Here is a 16,958-nt window from a genome sequence, read left to right on the forward strand (position 1 = left end):
TTGACCTGATATTCTGGGGAATATTGATTTCAAACACAAGCAGTTGTGCTGCTTTTGAAAATATCAGCGTGGATAAAACCCAAGAGCCTACTGGGACCTATCCCAGGTTACTGAGAGAGGCAGGAAAGAAAATTGTTGGGGCATTGATGGAGATCTTTGTATTCTTTAAGGGCACAAATGAAGTCTTGAGAATAGCCAATGTTGTTTCTTTACGTGGGAAGGGCAATAAGGACAAAGCAGTAAGCCTTACCTTACTGGTAGAAAATGAATGGAGAATATTCTTAGGAATATGATCTACTTGTATTTGCTTTGTACTTAGATCCAATGTGAATCAGCTGGCAGGGTTACTTGCAGACATTTTTAACTGCTCTCTACCTTCAGGCTGTCGTTTCCTGCTTCAAGAAGACCACTAGCATTGCAGAGCCCTGGAAACATAAGATAAGGTTTTTTAATGACTACCACCCAATGACATCTTTCTTTGTGAGGTGCTCTGAGAGGCTGGGCATGACGTGCATCAACTCCAGCCTTCCAGACAACCTTGGAGATTTTTCAAAACATTGCCAGGATTAGAGATTATTACGGAAAGGAGGAAAGATTGAACAAGCTTACATTGTTTTCTCTGGTACAACAGAGGTTGAGAGGTGGGCAGATAAAAATATACTGTGGAAAATACTGAGAGTCATACATAGGATCATTATAATCTTCTTCCCAGGGTGGAAATATCAAATACTGGAAGGTTTAGATTTAATGAGAGAAGGTAAAAAGTTAACAATTTATGAGGTAGGTTTTCTATTTACAGATCGTGTTAGATGCCTGGAATGTACTGACAGGAAAAGTGGTGAGTGCAGATGCAGTAACAGTGGTTAACAGACATTTAACCAGATACAAAAACAAGCAAGGAATGGAGGGATATAGAGCGTGCACAGGTAGATAGGATTAGTTATATTGTGACTGACTAAACTGTACCATGTGGAAGCACTAATTGGAAAACATAAAAGTGTTTATTCACACAGCAAACCTTCAGGAGACAGATTTTAAGAGAATATCACTCTCCTGACATGATATTTCATGCTTTTTAAATGCAAAGCTAGCAATAAAAGATTAACTACAGATTCAATGGCTATAATCACCTACTTAATTTTTGAATACAGTCAGGTAATTTTCAGAATTACATCTTTAAAATTGTTGAAAATCCCAACTAACACAATCTCTTTGAATAGTTACTGGCAGCTGGCCCAAGAGCTCCTGAACACAAACAGTAGACATTCAAAATATACCCCTTTTGTTGCAGTGTTGAGGGTTGGCTCCCTGAATATACAAGAGTCACAATATCAAGTGACAAAACACTCCAATACTGAATTGCACATTAACTAGTAGGTTATGTCTTTAAGAATGGGTTAATATAGGGGATAGTAATCTAATGCCTTCCCTGGGTGGCAGGGTGGAGATTTGTCTTCTAAGGGAGGTGACAAGATGCTCCTTCCCTCCACTCACCCTTGGCAATGTATAGCATCCACTTAGCCCACTGACCAGGCTCACATGAAGCCATGGAGGCAGGTGGTAGATGGTCCTATGAGCAGTTGGTGCATATCACAATTCCTGGTTATGCAACCACTGACATCAGGCTCTGAAGAGGATTGATAATGGCTGGGGGTCACCTGTCCTGTAAAGACACTGCCCAGAAGAAGGCAATATTAAACCACTTCTGTAGAAAAATTTGCCAAAAACAATCATGCCCACATCATACAATATCACAAATAATGATGTTGTTAATGATGATGGTGATCTCACTCTGAAGTTTCCAATGGGTACCATTTAACAGGAACATTCATCTATAATCAGAATGTTCCATAACCGATGATAGGTTTCATCGGTCACAAAGTATCAGTCAGAAGTTAAACTTTAAACAGATTTTGTTTTCTGAAGACTGGCCCTCATTTATAGTGGATGATAGCATCCATTATTATATTATCCATAATTTGATAACTTCAGAACAGTCCTTCACAGTTAAAACTGGTATCATGAGCAGCGCAAATAGTGCTTGTTTCAGCACTGTACTGTTCTATATTCTATGTCCAATGACAAGTCAATTATATGAATGTTTGAAATCAAAACCAAATTCTTTTGCATTTTGACAAAGTTTTCCACAACCTTCAGAATTCTAGACCACACTACACTATTGTAGGATCAAATCAATAGCCTATATAAATCAAAGAGTAAATAATTGCCAATATCTGTTGATAATTTCATTAAATAACCTGTAGGCACTTCAAATGTTGTTGAGTGCATGTGCTATTAGTGCAAGGTTAAGGCAAGGAATTAGCTGAAACATAAAACTGCATTTTGGCAACATTGACATCAAATCAATAGATATCATGATGTGGATACTCGATGCATTTGAAGCAGATGTTGGATTCTCACCAATATGACAGATGATACAAATAGTGGAAGAAATGTTGGCCTATTTATTAATTAATGCATTGGAAGTAACGTGGCATCCAAAATACATACAGAACAAATAAAATTAACTTGAAACCTGCAAAAAGAGTTTTATATTATACTGTATATCTCTGTGAAATGGTATTCCTATCTACATATATTAAAATGAGAGACACTAAGAGAAGTGTCTAAACTACATTGTCTGATTAATAAATAACAAAAAAATACACGTAAATTTATGAATTGATTCATCTTCACTGAATTTCTGATATTATAAGAATTAAGTTTCTTTTCTGTCAATATGACTGAGCATTCATTTATTTACCATACAAGATCTCAATAATGGCCTTTAACTCAAAAAGCCCAACAAATGTATAAACAATGTTTATGACTGGAATCAATAGTAAGATGTGTGGAATAAAGTGTAAATGCATGAGTCTCGCTACTTCCTCATGGTTGCTAAAAATGTTGAGCTGGCAATGCATGATTTGCAAACAGTAAGTTAATCCCTACAGTAGCACAGGCTTTTCAGAAGACTAAAACACAGACTGAAGATTTTTACTGAACTCACAAGTATATTCAAAAGAACACTATTTGCAACTTCCCCATGCATCAATTGGTATTAATATTTTGCTCAAAAAGTATTTTTATAACAAAACACTATTGAAATGAATAACAAGGACACTTTTGAAAATTTCCATTTCTTTGATCAAAGACAAAACTAAGATGTATAAAAAATTGCAATTATGTTATATCAAGATCAATAATGTTTACTTTGACTTGCAAATTCCATAAAAACTTTAGGAGAGGAGATGCATTCATGAAGAAAGAAATGCTGTTTCATATGTTCCCTGCAAACACCCCAAGCTTACAACAATTGAAAGAAGCCAAATGAGGCCCCATCCATGTACATTGTTGATTTAAGTTTGACAATATTTTAACTAGACTAATCTAAGCAGCTATAAACAATGTCTTAAAATGGTTTCATGGAGGGTTTTCATAAGATTAATCATAAATACTCCTTCTTTGCAACAAGAGTGTTTAAATTGATAAGGAGTTTTGCTGAGGGACAACAATGGCTTGGAATCTTCTGCAGTAACATTTGCAGAGCCCCACTGCTAAGTCTCTTTGGGTTTCATCTGATTTTTTACTGAAGGTCCTCCAACTAATTGGAGAACCTCTTCCCAAGAGGTTAAGAGTATTGCCTTGAAAAAGAAAAAGTCAGAGTATGGAATGCCCTCCCAGACACAATGGAAACAATAGGATCCACAGTAGCTGGAGTGAGGAAAATGGATATATATGCATAACCAAAAAAATAAATCGTTGGAGAATGCAGCAGAATGGGACATTTTGCAGAGGGCTAACAGAAGCAAAATAGTCTCCTTTTTTTGTTGTAAAGTTCTTCAATATACAAAGTTGTTTTACAGCTAAGTATTATGTTTATAATTATACAGATATAACTATCTGCTCTTCAGTACTGAAGTGCTGACTTGGCAAAAAAATTCCAACAGAATATATGATTGCATGGTACCATGTCCTCTTGCGTACATCAGCAATCAATATCATCAACAACTTCAGACCTTGAACTAATTTTTTAAGATGATTAGCTGATAATAATAACTTTCTGATTGAGACATGTTCCAATTATTATATTCTTTTCTTGCTACTTTCCTTTATAATCATCAAGTGTAAACTGTTATTAGTGGAAAAGATTATCTTTGTGAACTGCTGTAGACTTTGCTTGCTTCTCTTTATTACATTCTCCTGCAGTAATTAAACAGCTTTGATTATGAGGTACCATTAAAATTCACTAAGATACTGTTATCACCACAATTTCTCAGTGTGACTGTATGGCTCGTTGTGGCAGGTGGTAGGCTTCTCTGCCTCATGTGGTGTCCCTCTTTTTTGATGAATGTTCGTGATATCATAGGATGGAATACTGGTTCTGCATTTATGTACTATGGACTTTTTCAGAGTTATGGTTATTATATTCTGTGTTTTTAATCATCCATTCATTTTTTTTGTTGTACAAGGTGAGGGCATTTGTGGTTTGATGTTCTGTTAGTTTTTTGTGAGGGGAGGGTTTGCTTTTTGAGGGTCAATGTTTCTATTTCATTTCATGCAGGGGGAGAGGTATTGATGATCGGATGCTATTCTTTTTGTGCAGGGGGTAGGGCTGGGTTTGATATTTAGCTCTGAATGATTTTCGTGTTCTTTCTTTTGTGGCTGTCTGGAGAAGACAATTTTCAGAGTTGTATATGGATACATGTTTTGGTAATAAATGAATCTTTTTGTTCAGCTTCCTTAATTCATCTTATCTCACCATCCTGATTTAGAAATAGAGCATTAGCCTTTAATAGCTGAATTTAAAACTTGGAACTCCCTACCCACCAGCATTCTGGGAATACATTCACCATAAGGACAGCAGCACTTTGAGAAGATCGTAGAATGACAGGATATTTACACCACAAAATAATGTCATTTGGCTCATGTCTGCACCAGTTCTTCATTGTACAACAAATAGTTACACCCGCAGGGAACTTCTCCAGACCCCTGCAATTTTTTTCTTGTGAGATAGTTACCCAATTCCCTTATAAAGCCACAAAAGAAGCTATCACTATGACATATGCAGGTATTTTATTCCAGATTCCAATTGCATACTCAAACATTCTTGCCTCATATGTATCACTCCTAATCGTCTTTTGTATTTTATATCTGTGACTTCAAATCCTTGATCTCTTCCCCAGGGAACAGCCTCCCGTTATCCACTCAGACCAGATCCTTCAATATTTCATGTATGTGTATTGAATCTCTCTTCAGTCTTCTCAGGAGGAATCAGCCCCATCATGTCACAAGTTTCAGTGAAGATGCTGTGTATTTTCTTCAATATTAAAATTCATTGTGTAGAAGAATATGAAGACAGCATTGCATGTAACTTTGTTTCTGGTGTTTTCTGATAACCAAGTATTCATACTGCAGTAATTGTTTTGAATTTCTTTTTGTTATTCATATTATGTGTACAAAGGGGAAAGGCCCTCAATATCAGCAGGCTCAGCAAAATGAGGAATACTTTTATTCAGTTTGGAATAAGCTGAGACAAACTTTTTTGCAACCTTCTCCTCATGTTAAATATTATCATTACTTAACAGACTCCAGTTCAACAGGAAGCTGACAGAACATATTGATGTATCTAGTGTTGATGAACCTCCAGCAAACTCACTATCTAGCAAGACCATGAAACAAGAACAGTCAAATCAAAGATAACTCTTGTTATAGCTTACTAGTTACAGAAATTTTCAAGTCCATCACCTAAGGCCATCAATACTTTTTGAAGTAAGCAGTCTTCTTTCTTTCTTTTTCAATCTTTTTATTGATTTTCATATATACACAAAAAATAACATAATAATAAGTAAATTATGAATACAATAGACTTGAAATCACATTGATAATAAGATAACAATATCCTACTGAACATCAACAGAAGAAAATACCTTAATCAATCAAGTCCATATGATTATATGAAAAAAAAACAAAAATAACCATTAAAAAAGAAAAAAAAAATTGAAAATATGTGAAAAAAATATATATATTAAAAAAAATAAAACACTAAACTAAACTAACATGGGCAATAATAACAGTTTACAAGTATATGATAGTGTCAAAGAACTCCGGAACTCCATACCTGAACATGAATAAGCAGAAAGAAGGTCTGGAAAAGGCCAAATTAATTCATATGAAAATGTCGAATAAATAATGTCCAAGTTTCTTCAAATTTAATTGATGAGTCAAAAATAGTGCTCCTAATTTTTTCCAAACTCAGATAAGAAATAGTTTGAGAAAGCCATTGAAATGTGGTAGGAGGATTTACATCTTTCCAATTTTGTAATATAGACCTTCTGGCCATTAATGTTACAAAAGCAATCATTCGTCTGATTGAAGGGGAAAACTGATTACCATCTTCATTTGGTATGCCAAAAATTGCAGTAATAAAATGAGGTTGTAAATCTATATTCCAAATTGAGGAAATAGTAGTAAATATGTCCTTCCAATAATTATGTAAAGTGGGACATGACCAGAACATATGGGTCAATGAGGCCACTTCTGAATGACATCTGTCACATTGAGGGTTAATATGAGAATAGAATCGAGCAAGTTTATCTTTAGACATATGAGCTCTATGTACAATTTTAAATTGTATTAAAGCATGTTTAGCACATATAGAAGAAGAATTAACCATTTGCAAATTTTTTTCCCATTTATCTATTGATATGTTATATCGAAGTTCTTTTTCCCATTCTTGTTTAATTCTAACTGATATTTCTGGTTGTATCTTCATAATCATATTATAAATAAAAGCTACTAATCGCTTCTGACAAGGATTTAAGGTAAAAATCAAATCTGTAATGTCCTCCAAAGTTGAATTAGGAAAAGATGGTAAAACTTTATGTAAGAAATTTCTAATTTGTAAATATCTGAAAAAATTAGATTTTGGTAATTCAAATTTGTTGGAAAGTTGATCAAATGACATCAAAGTATCTTCAAAAAAGAGATCACGAAAACATTTTATACCTTTCCTTTTCCATATGTTAAAAGCTTGATCTGTCCAAGAGGGTTTGAAAAAGAAATTAAGTAAGATAGGGCTATCAAGAACAAAGTTTTTCAAAGTAAAAAACTTATGAAATTGAAACCAAATTCGTAATGTATGTTTAACAACAGGATTAGATATTTGTTTATTAAATTTAACTAAATCCACAGGAAGACAAGAACCAAGAACAGAGAATAGAGAATATCCCTTTACCTCATTACATTCCAAATTTACCCACTGTGGGCACAGTGGTGAATCCAAATCTAGTTTCCAATACAATAAATTACGAATATTATTTGCCCAATAATAAAATCTAAAATTGGGTAAAGCTAAACCACCATCTTTTTTTGATTTTTGTAATTGCTTTTTACTTAACCTAGGGTTTTTATTTTGCCACACAAATGAGGAAATTTTTGAATCAATGTTATCAAAAAAAGATTTAGGAATAAAAACTGGTAGGGCTTGAAATAAGTATAAAAATTTCGGTAAAATCATCATTTTAATAGCATTAATCCGACCAATTAATGATAAAAACAAAGGAGACCATCTTGTAGTACGTTGATGAATTTGATGAAGCATAGGTAAAAAATTCAGTCTAAATAAATCTTTATATTTCTTGGTAATTTTTATACCTAAATAGTTAAAGTTATCAGTAACAACTTTAAATGGTATCCTATCACTCAATAAAGTTTGTGCGTTTAAAGGAAATAATTCACTCTTATCTAAATTTAGTTTATAACCAGAAAAAGTACCAAATTGAACCAACAAGGATAAAATAGCAGGAATAGACCTATCAGGGTCAGAAATATATAACAGCAAATCATCAGCATAAAGAGATAATTTGTATAACTTCTCATTACGGGTAATACCAAAAATATTAGGAGATTCACGAATAGCAATAGCTAAAGGTTCTAATGCAATATTAAATAATAAAGGACTTAAGGGACAGCCTTGTCTCGTACCACGAGATAATTGAAAAAAAGAGGATCTATAGTTATTTGTAAAAACAGAAGCAACAGGTTTATGATATATTAATTTAATCCATGATATAAAGTTAGGACTAAAATTAAAATTTCTCAATGTATTAAATAAATATATCCATTCAACTCTATCAAAAGCTTTTTCAGCATCTAATGAGATAACACATTCTGGGATTGTGGGTGGTGAAGTATGAATTATATTAATCAATTTTCTAACATTAAAAAAGGAATACCGATTCCTCATAAAACCAGTTTGATCTTCTGAAATAATCTGAGATAGTACTTTTTCTAATCTAATAGCTAAAATTTTTGTAAGAATCTTAGAATCTACATTTAATAGTGATATAGGGCGATAAGATGTACATAAAGTAGGATCTTTATCTTTTTTAAGAATTAGAGAAATATTAGCTTCATAAAAAGATTGAGGTAATCTCTTCTTAGCAAACGCATCATTAAAAATTTCACATAACCAAGGAGAAAGCAAAGAAGAAAAAGTTTTAAAAAATTCTACTATATAACCATCAGGACCAGGAGCTTTCCCTGAATTCATTGATGAGATAGCCTCTCCTATTTCCACCATAGAAATAGGAGCATCTAACAGGCTATAGTCTTCATCAGTCAGTTTAGGAATATTCAAATTGTTAAAAAAATTATCTATCATGGACTGGTCACCATCAAATTCTGAATGATATAAAGATTTATAAAAATCTTGAAAGGTATTATTAATTTCTTTATGATCAGTAGTTAAATTACCGTCTGATTTGCGAATTTTAATAATTTGTCGCTTAGTCGAGATAGCCTTTAATTGATTAGCTAACAGTTTACCAGTACGATGAATATAAAATTGAGCCCTGGTCCTAATTAATTGATTTTCAATTGAAGAGGATAATAGTAAACTATGTTCCATTTGAAGCTCAACTCTCTTCTTATAAAGTTCTTTGGTAGGAGTCACGGAATAAATCTTATCAATTTCCTTGATTTTATCCACCAATAAAGCAATATCTAAATATCTTTGTTTTCTTTTACCAGCAGAATATGAGATAATTTGACCACGAATAAAAGCCTTAAAAGAGTCCCAAAGTATTCCTCTGTCGATTTCTTCAGTACAGTTTGTAGAGAAGAACAAGTCAATTTCCTGTTTTATATAAGTAATAAATTCTGGGTCTTGAAGCAAAGTAGCGTTAAGCCTCCAAGATCTGATATTATTGGAATAGTCCGAAATCTTAAAGCAGTCTTCAACTAACCCTGTTGGATTTTCACTGCAAAGGGAAAATTGTGAACACAGAGACACATGGGAGAGTAATTATGAGAAATCTTACAATAGATTATGTAATATAGGATTAATTCATTAATAAAAATAGTTCTTTTTCCCCTGTTCTTATTTGCATTTTGGCAATGCAACCAAGCAGGCATCCTGATGATCAGCAATAGACGGAAGGGGAAGGTGTATGCATGATTGATGCGTATTGCGTTATTGTGATTGTAGCTGATGATGCTACACTTCCATGAATTATCTATGGATAGGGAGTGGTGGTAGGTTGAAGGATGTGTTCTTGTTGTTGCTGGAGATGTGTTCAGGTGTGTAAGCTTAAGATAGGTTAACAGCTCCAAACAGGCAGCTTTGCCCTCTGTTTGTTGTCTCATGCTAATCAATGTCACGATTTCCCCACTCGGCTTGGTTCTGGCAGGTCTGCATGCACCAACAAGATGCCATTCAGTGTGTTTTATACCATAAGCATGCACATACACTACAGACAGCACTTTGAATGTTGAAGGACCTTTGCAGTGATGTTAGTGATTTGAACAGTGCACCTTGGACAGCTGACCTATTCAGTGTTGTGCTTATCAAAAGTCTAATGTATGCCAACTTAAAAGTTTCAATCTATCTATCTGTATATCTCAGATCATAAGAAATTAGTCTCAATGCAAGTGAAGATTAAACACTGTTTCACAAGCCTCTATAGTACCACTACCATCTCAATTCCAAAATGATAAATTAATTATTAATTTAATGACATATATTCAGCTGACATAAGTGATATACATTCAGTGGTCTTTATCAGGTACCTGCTGTATCTAATAAAAGATACAGCATGAGTATGTTGTATGCTCATGCTCGTTTGTTGCTGTAGCAGATCCACCTCTAGGTTCAACACCTTGTGCACTCAGGGATGCTCTTCTGCACATAACTTTTGTAATGTGTAGTTATTTGAGTTACTCTCACCTTCCTGTTAGCTTAAACCAGTTTGACCATTCTCCTCTGCCCTCTCTCATTAACAAAACTTTTTTTCCTCCAAAACTACCACTTACTTGATTTTTTTTTGTTTTTCGCACCATTATCTGTAAATTCTACAGGCTTAAAAATCCCAGGAGACCAGCAGTTTCTATGAAATGCAAGCCATCAGTCTGGCACTAACAATCATTCCGTGATCAAAGTCACTTAGATCACATTTTTTCCCCATTCCGATGTTTGGTTGGAACATCAACTGACCGTTTGACACATGCGTCTATGTGTGGGTGATTAGATATTTGCATTAACAACCAGCCATACCTAATAAAGTGGCCATTGAGTGAAAATGCTAACGACACTTACACATCAGCATTGGTTTACTCCATGAACTTCTGCAGTAAACAGCGTGCTTGTTTAGAGTAATAGCACTGATAGTAGCGCACTTTTATATTTAGCTTTTAGCAACTGCTGCATCCCCAAGGGCATAACCTAAATTCTAGATGATTTAATAACTTTTTTTTTCCAAAAAACAATCTTATTGGTGCCATTGATATCCATGCACCTTACTCAAGGAGAGTTCAATATAAGTTTAAAATAACAGTAATTGTCAGAATAAATGCCTCAATGAAATTTATAACATTATTTGCTATCCTTGGTACTAGTATATGACTTTAATTAATCTGATTAAAGGAGATAGAATAGAACATTCCTCAATAAAGCTATAGTTAGTTGAGAAGTAGAACATCAATGAGAAATTATATCTGGCATATAATCTATTCTTCAAACATCAGTGCAATGAGTGGTAGTGTGCAGATGGTTCTCAGCCTAGCTGCAATGCATGCTGCAGTGAAATCCACAATTCCACGTTTCCATGCCACAGTGGAAGAGCTGGGGATGTGCTGGAGGGAGGCAGGCATCTGGCTGCTCAGTCCGTCTTGGTCTCATTGTTGAATCCATTGGCATTCTCCAAATTTATGAAATGACGGATAATGTGTATCTCTAATCTGGGCCATTAGCTTCATGTCTGGTGCAGCCAGTGTGGTCCTTTACTATGAATAGAATTGTCAACCTTCATTTGCTTTGTATTTCCTCAATTCATTGTATATTTGTTTTTAATGAATTGACTGCAGTTTAATGTTCTTAAATAAATTTATCAATGTTCCGCAGATTTGCTTTTAATACTGTTTTACTTACTATGTTTGTCAGCATTTTCCTTAACCCTTTGGTCACCAGAGATACCTAGAAATAGTGAAGAAGCCTTTTGACAATTGCCCCTCATGATGTTGACAGCTCATTTTGGAGCCTTACAGTTGAACAGACATGGCATGGCCATGGAGCTGCTTGGTGGTTTTCAAATTAACATCTGTGCTCCTGTCTGTGAAGTGGGCATAGGGATGGGAGTGTAGGCATCAGCTCAGTGATAACTTGCCAAAGAGTTTTATCCTACGTGGCTGTGTACCATTCTGTTATCCTGTCAGATAGTGACAGGATAATGTCAACATCGAAGGTTGTTTGCAAACAAAAATATGCATTATTTTGATCAAAAATATATTGATTTTTGATCACAGATATGGAGTTGCATGAGTATTACAAATACTGTTTGGAATAGAGGAGTAGAATAGTTCAAAAGCAGAGGGCTAACTAAAATATCTAAAATATGCAAAGAAACTTTTGATTGTGAAACAGTAACTGGGGCGTCTTCTGCTTAGAATATTCTTTTCCTTTCTCCCAAAAGCACTGCCAATTCCTGAAAATTAAAAGAAATAATAATGTTAATTCAGTTCAGGTAGTTATTGCTGCTAATTTTCCTATCGCTAACAGCCTGGTCACTTGTGTGCAAGGTACAGTACAGGAAAAGTTTTCTTTTTATTCCAGCCTTTTATAATCCATATAAATCATTTAATTTGCATAAATATATTCTACACTTAGTAGAACTGTGGACTGACTTTCATGTACTTTAGTTCTGAGTATCATTTGTTAAGTGTTTACTGTTTGCACAATTTGTTCTTCATTTTGCACATTGTGTGTTTGACAGTCTTTTTTAATGGGTTCTATTGGGTTTCTTTTTTATTCTGTTTTCCTGTAAGAAAACACATTTCAAGGATGTACGTAATATATATACTTTGAAAATAATTGTACTTTGAACTTTAAGAACAGTTAAGATGAAAAATGTGTGTCTACTTAAACTACTTAGGGGCCAATCTCTCATTCTTTGAAAAGGTAAGACCAAGAAACACCTAATGTTTGGTGTTGAACAATATCAGGAAGCCCCAGAGCCAAGAAAAAATGTTTAAAAAACTTTGGGCCAGTACCTGCCAGGAAATAATGGCAGTTCTCTTTAGGACCCTCGCACACTTCCTTTCCTGAGGTTCAGGACTTGCTGGCCGGTTTGCTTTGTTAATCCCTTAGGTGCTCTCCACTGCTGAAGTCCTGGGGAGGAAAATGAATTGCCCATAATTCATGCTGTGAAATTTGACAGTAGGACCTGCTCAAGGTAAAAATGTTGAAGGAATAGCAAGTCCATTCATCCGTGGACGGGATTAGTCACAAAGTTGTGACAAAGAATGGTCAAAAGGAAGGTAGCTGCATTTTTTTTAATGTTCCCTCTAATGCACAAGAAGGTAGGGTCCTAAAGACAGCTTTGGGCACATTGGCTTTCATAAATCAAAGCATTGACTACAAAAGTTGGGATACTATATTGAAGTTGTGACTCTCATTTGTCAGCCTAATTTTTAGAGTATTGTGTGCAGTTCTGGTCACCTACCTACAGAAAAATTGTCATTAAGTTTGAAGGGGTGCAGAGAAAATTTACAAGGATGTTGCCAGGGCTTGAGGACCTGAGTTATAGGAAAAAGTTGAATGTAGGAGATTCGGAGTGTAATCTCCTACCGTGTAGGAGATTAAGGAGACATTTGATAGAGCTATACAACATTATGAGGGGTATAGATAGGGAGTAGAAGCAGGATTTTTCCACTGAGGTTTCATGAGATATGAACTAGAGGTTGTTGGTAAAGGGTGAAAAGTGAAGTGTTTAAGGGGAATTTCTTCACTCAACAGGTGCTGACAGTGTGGAAGGGTCTGAATGCTTTTTTAAAATTCCTAGTAATTTTAACATTTTTAACAGATGGTCTTGATCATCAGAGATATTCAAAAATATTTAATAAGCTTGACAATTTTGGCAACTAGCAATACTTGCTAAAGTCTGTATCAACTGGCCTATTGGTGGTACTCCTTTCACCTCATTCAGATGACAATAGATATGCAAGCATCGAGGACTTAAGTCATGGAGAGATTGTATTAGCTGGAATGAAGGATGCAGAGGAATCTTGGAACTTCACTTAGCCCTGTAAAACCTGATGATCTTTTGTTTGGTTCTGTAGAACTTGATTTAGTTCTACTGTAACCAGGTGATGGTTGAATCTTATTCATTTTCCTTAAAAGTGTACTGAGGCATCCAGCTAGGTAACGCTAGAATATTTGTCTGTGCCTTTAAGTGGAGATGGTGATGTCATTACGCACACACAGGATAGTCGGGAGATTGTTTTTATTTTCTGCAGAAGTAGCTGGTGGGGCTTTGGGATTAAGTCCCTCCCAGAGATACTGGGCATGGTGAGGAAAAAATTGCCAGTACCACATTAGTTTTGTATGGTTTGTTTTATGTATTTTTATACTGCATACGCAATCCATCAATACACCAAGGTGTGGATTGGAGGTTAAACTGAGATTGTAATGGCAAGAAATGGTTGTAAATTCGTTCATTTTGTTTTAATACCTTCTTCCAGCACTAAAGCATCTAAAACAGATAAAGGAATTAAAACCCGAAAAAGTATTTGTTGTCCTGAGTGTGTACTTTTCCCCAGGCTACAAAACTACATTTAGTCATTCCTCGTTTAGTCATGCAAGCTAAAGTTGCAAAGTGGTCAAAATATTAAATTTTTGAATGCAGCTAAAATAAAAGGCAGAAGCATACACCAAATGATACTCCATAAGTCTACGTGGAGTACTGTGCTCAGTTCTGGTCGCTTCACTACAGGAAGGATGTGGAAGCCATAGCAAGGGTGCAGTGGAGATTTACAAGGATGTTGCCTGGATTGGGGAGCATGCCTTATGATAATAGATTGAATGAACTCGGCCTTTTCTCCTTGGAGCGAAGGAAGATGAGAGGTGACCAGATAGATGTGTATAAGATGATGAGAGGCATTGATTGTGTGGATAGTCAGAGACTTTTTCCCAGGGCAGAAATGGTTGCCACAAGAGGACACAGGTTTAAGGTGCTGGGGAGTAGGTACAGAGGAGATATCAGGGGTAAGTTTTTTACTCAGAGAGTGATGAGTGCATGGACTGGGCTGCCAGCAATAGTGGTGGAGGCGAATACAATAGGGTCTCTTAAGAGGCTTTTAGATAGGTACATGGAGCTTAGAAAAATAGGCTATAGGTAAGTCTCGTAATTTCTAATGTAGGCACATGTTCAGCATAACTTTGTGGGCCGAAGGTCCTGTATTGTGCTGTAGGTTTTCTATGTTTCTATGTGCCAGGTTATTACCTTTCTAATTACTTTGTTTTGCAAACCACTCTTTACTTAATCAACCACTGTTGCTTTTTGATGACAGAGGGTTTCTTTTCCTTAGCCAAATACTGCAATTTCAGTAACTGACAGGAATGGATGCCTCAGGCTGAAGATACCTTTTTTTCTCATAAGCGTTCAAATGTGCATCTTTACCCTTTGTTTAAGGTTCATTCATTGCCCCAGTGCTTTCTTACCAATAGTGCCTTTCTGTCCTGCAAGGATTCACTTTCACAAATCTTATCCTCGCTTTATTTATCTCTCCTCTACCTCCCCTATCCTTAGAAGCATACTAAGTTCTTCAGGATTTGTCTACACTCTGTACTAAAATTTATTTTATTGGTCCGCCTATTTGCTTGCATCTCTCTTGCTTTTATTCCAAGAACATATGCCTTGAAACCTATTTATTTAGGCAAGCTCTTGGCACTGAGGCTTTTAAAACAGACTAAATTGTTTAATATGTATCTATATATAGTTTAATATATACTATTTTATATATATATATATATATATATAAACACAAGGCATATGTGTGTTTGTCTAACAAAAAGACACATTGTTTTATAAATAGGTTAAGAAACTAAAAATAATAAGAAGTACAGAGATGGAATAAAGAAAAAAAGCGCATTGCTGATTTGAAAGGACTCAGTCTACATATAAAGACCATGGTTGGCGTGAAGTTGAGGCTTCCAATGTAAAGTAAATTTTGTACACCGGTGGACTTGGTTTTTGAGTCCAGTGGTAGTGGGAAGTTAAATATGCTGTTATCTAACCTCCAGCTCAGCTCCAAATTTCAATAGAAAAGCTTGAAGGTCAGAATCAAGTTGACCAGTGAGAGGATGTTATCAGCAATTCACTCTAGGGCCACTGACAAAGTAATACCTCAAAGTTCAAAGCTCGAGGTAAATTTAAATGATCAAAGCACCTATATATTACACTGATATTTATTGTCTGGAAGACATTCACAGTAGAACACAGAAATATAATAGAATCAATGAAAAACTACACACAAACAAAGATGAACAAATTGTGATGGGCTGGGCCTTTCAGTCTACAGCTGTTTTGAAGCAGCTTGCAAAGCTTTGAAACTTGAAAACCTATCTCTTTGTGTATATTCCTACATCCAAATGGTTCTGCTATTGATGTAGTTTTTAAAAAAAATGATTGATACATGAAAGCTTTGTTGCTACAGGGTCTCTGATCTGAAACGTATTGGTTCATACTCTGCAGTTTCCCTTTGAGGAGATCAAGATCCACCAATCAATACTATTAATTGGGAATAATGAAAGGAGTTTCCTTAATCCTGTAATTAATAATCTAAATCTTCTAGAGCTTCTGAAATATCTTAGAGAACATTTGAAAAGAATTGCATCTTACTTTTCAAAGAATGAAAAGTCATTATAACCTGGATAATGTCCTTCTGGATGAGGTTACACTTCACCTGAGAGACTACCGGGATCATCTATTGTATCCAGAGTTCACAGTGCAGCTTCCTCTACATGGGTGAAACCTGACACAGATTGGGAAACTGATTAGTGTTTCTGTCCACTGAAAAGGAAGGATCTTGCGGTGGGTACCCATTTGGGTATGACTTCTAATTCCCATTCTGACATGTCTGAACATGGCCTTCACTACCACCATGATGAGGTCTATCTCAGGATCTAGGAACAACACCTCATACTCCATCTGAGGCCCAGTTAGTCTCCAACCTGATGCCACGAAAATCGATTTCACTAATTTCCAGTAATTTCTCCCCTGCCCTGCCCCCTAACCTTCTCTCATTCAACATTCCTTATCCTAGTTACTCCATCTCTTCTCCCCATCACCTCCTTCTGGTCCTCCTTCACTTCTTGCATGGTCCATAGACCTCTCCTGTTAGATTCCTTCTTCTTCAGCCTTTTATCTCTTCCACCTACCTCCTCCAAGATTCTTATTTTATCCCCTCCCCCACCTTTCCATCTTTCCTCTCACCTGCTCTCACCCCTCACCTGCTGGCTGGTACTGTACATTTTCCTCCCCCTTACCACCACTTTCTAATAATGGCTTCCATCCCTTCCTTCCTAGTCCTGATGAAGGGTCTTCACCCAAGATGGCGACTGTTTATTCCCCTCCATAGATGCTGCCTGACTGGCTGATTTACTTCAGCATTTTGTGTGTGTT

Source organism: Hypanus sabinus, chromosome 14 (assembly GCF_030144855.1).
Source record: "Hypanus sabinus isolate sHypSab1 chromosome 14, sHypSab1.hap1, whole genome shotgun sequence".
NCBI lineage: Eukaryota > Metazoa > Chordata > Chondrichthyes > Myliobatiformes > Dasyatidae > Hypanus > Hypanus sabinus.